At 48.1% G+C, this 3277-nt stretch overlaps 1 non-coding gene across 1 annotated transcript; it reads right to left on the bottom strand.

The window, feature by feature from the left end:
• Positions 1-1645: 1645 nt before the first annotated feature.
• On the bottom strand, positions 1646-1718 carry TRNAK-CUU (transfer RNA lysine (anticodon CUU)). Its single transcript has one exon. It is a non-coding gene; the product is annotated as a tRNA-Lys (tRNA).
• Between the last annotated feature and the right edge of the window lie 1559 nt (positions 1719-3277).

The following is a 3277-nucleotide window of genomic DNA, read 5'->3' as shown; positions in this document are numbered from 1 at the left end:
TAATAATAATACTCTGTGTCAGGTATGATTTTAGCCACTTTATATGTCCTTGCACATTTAATTCCTCTAATTGCCTTATGAGGTAGGCTCTATTAGTAGCCCCATTTTATAGATGAGGAAACTGAGATGCAGAGAGGTAAAACCATGTACCCAGGATTACACACAGCTGGAAAGGGAAAGAGTTGGGATTCAAATCCAGGCACTTTGGCTTCAGATCTCCCTCTCCTAACCCACTTTCCCCCCGTCTCACCAAAATGGCACAGGAAGCCGTAGGCCACCAACTTCCCTCTCTCTAGCCTTCCCCACCTCTACTCCCCTAAATCCTATTGACTTTCCCTATGGCCAGGCCCCTCTCCTGCTGGGAGCAGGATCTGGGCTGTCAGACTCCAGTCAGATGGATGGCCTTCCCTGGGCAGGCCAGGCTTTCAAGTTTCTTCATACTGCACCCAAACACAACACAATCTAGCAGCCCTGGCTGCTCTTCAGAAAAGACTCGAGGTGGGTGTGGAAAGAAATCTAATTAGAATCCCTCAGAGCCCCAGCTCTTCCTCTTATTAAATTAGCCCTCTTTGAAGTGGAACTCAACTCATTATAAGAATTTGAGTGCAGAGGAACTGTTGTATATGATCCTGATCTGAGAGGCAGTGCTTTCACAATTGCATTTATCCATGTGCTGGTCTCTCCCCATTGGGACAAAGGATGGCCATGGTGGATGACAAATAGTTCCTGCTTCAGAGAAGAGCCAGGTGAGGGCCTGGCTTCCCCATGGGTCAGAGCTACAGAAGTGCAATGTTGAGGACCCCACACAAATGTGGGGAGAGGGGCCTCCCGGGTTTTCTACATCCCAGTCACGGGCCACACCAGAAAGTCCCACCAGGCTGTGGAGGCTGGTGGGAAACTTGGTCAGTCCAGGCCAATGGCTTCATGTGGACTGAATGGCCCAGAAGAAAGACCCCCAAATACAGAACCTCTGGGTCTACATCAGAATCACCTGGCTGCAGATTTCAGGGCCCCACTTCCAGAGACTCTGATTCTACATGTCTGCAGGGGGCCCCAGAATCTGCATTTTTTAAAGCTCCTCAGGGTGATGCAGAGATGCAGCCAGGTTCAGACACCATTGGCCTGGAGCAATTGGGTACCCTGCCGTAGTACTTTGGATCTGATGCCCACCCACCATCCCTGAATCTCCAAAGGGGAGGGGGACACTGACAGAATAGCACTCATTACTGTTGTTACTCTCGTTGCTGCTAGTTGCTGTCTAGCAGGCTCCAACTCATGGCGGCCTCACATACAACAGAACAAACGTTGCCCAGTCCTGCACTGTCTTCATGATCATTGGTATGTTTGAGTTCACTGTTGTGGCCACTGTGTATTTTGAGTGCCTTCCAACCTAGGAAACTCATCTTCCGGCACGATATTAGAGAATATTCTGTTGTGATGCATAGAGTTTCCATTGGTTAATTTTTGGAAGTAGATCACCAGGCCTTTCCTCTTATCCTGTCTTAGTTCGAAAGCTCTACTGAAACTTGTCCACCATGGGTGACCCTGCTGGTGTTTGTAATACCAATGACATAGTTTCCAGCACCACAGCAACATGCAAGCCACCACAGTACAACACACTGACAGATAGGTGGTGGAAGAATCATGTCCAACATGGGGCTCGAACTCATGACCCTGAGATTAAGAGTCTCATGCTCTACCAACTGTGCTAGCTGGACACTTGCTTACTACTGCTACCAGAAAAGGATTCAAGCATTCCATAGCTGGATAAGTGGTTATGGATCGCCTGTGGTCAATTCCTTTTCTTTACCAGATCGCTTAGGGAACTCCTGTCTGATGCACCAGGCTGTTTCCAGACATTCCAATGAGGATGTTTCTGTGTCCTTTATTGAGGGCATAAGAAAGAGGTAATATCTGCCTTGAAAGTGTTAAAAGCAATGTGTTTTTTGAGATTCTGACATCTGCCCATTCTCCTTGCCCTAGTTAAAGTCTTACCTCTCTTAAAAGGCCTTTGCCAAGTACCCTACGCCCCATCCATGCTCCCTTTTCTGGCCTCCCACAGTCCTGTTTCCCATATTGGCTCCTGGACCACCACTCGAGCAGGTCCCTGGCTCCTTGCTGCTTCTCGTTCACTCTGATCTCTACACAGCATTTGGTGATGTGGGGATTCAGAGCCCAGCAATTTGATCTTACTAAAAGGGTCCCTGGGTGGCATTAAAGGTTAAGCATGTGATTACTAACCAAAAGATTGGTGATTCAAATCTACCCACAGGTGCCTTGGAAGAAAGGCCTGGTGATCTGCTTCTAAAAGGTCACAGCCTTGAAAACCCTAGGGAACAGTTCTACTCCGCACACATGGGGTTGCCATGAGTTAGAATGGACTTGATGGCAACTGGTTTGGGTTTTTTTTGTAAATGCAGCAGATATAGTGAATAAAAAACAAACAAACCCATTGCCATTGAGTCAATTCCGACTCATAGCGACCCTACAGGACATAGCAGAACTGCCCCATAGGGTTTCCAAGGAGCGCCCGGTGGATTCAAACTGCCGACCTTTTGGTTAGCAGCCGTAGCTCTTAACTACTATGCTACCAGGGTTTCCAGATATAGTGAATGGAGCTCAAAAAATGGATCTTCTCCAAAGCAAGCCCAGGCCAGGTTCTCAGTTAAAGAACTGTCCTTTAGGAGATCCTCTTGGGTCAAAGGGAGCTCAAGGACCAGGTCCATCACTTCCTTTTCAGCAATGAGGAGCACTGAGGCCCAACTAGGATCACACGAGTCTTTGCTCTCATTCCCATCCTCGCCCACGCAGAAGGTTGACTTCTTGTTCCTTCTGAGTAAGTAAATTAACTTCAGAGGTGTTTTTCCTCCTGGGCAACTATTTCCTGCCCAACAGACATGTTCTGGGAGATCCCACATGGCTCCTCTCCTCCTACAGAGGAAGGAGCTGGGTTGGCCCCAGCAAGTGCGGCCTGGATGAGGCTTCATGTATTGGTGGGTCTTGAGAAAGAGCCACAATGTTCTTGTATAGAATTGCGGTCAGAAGAATGACTCGGTCTCAGTGGTCCTTTTTACTCAATAGAGCTTCTCTCTGGGTGTCTCCAAGTCACATCTGCTTGCCTTTCTGCCCTAAGGGCAAAGTTCCCACACCTTGGGGTGAGGTGAGCTGCCAGCAACAATGTCTCCCCAGTGAATCTTTATCCCTTACCTCCCCCTTCCCAAGACCCTAAAAAGAAGAACAAATCCAAATATGTGATTCCCAGAAAATGTTTTCACCA

This window comes from Trichechus manatus, unplaced genomic scaffold (assembly GCF_000243295.1).
Source record: "Trichechus manatus latirostris isolate Lorelei unplaced genomic scaffold, TriManLat1.0 scaffold00048, whole genome shotgun sequence".
NCBI lineage: Eukaryota > Metazoa > Chordata > Mammalia > Sirenia > Trichechidae > Trichechus > Trichechus manatus.
This window is presented reverse-complemented; position numbering and strand designations above follow the sequence as displayed.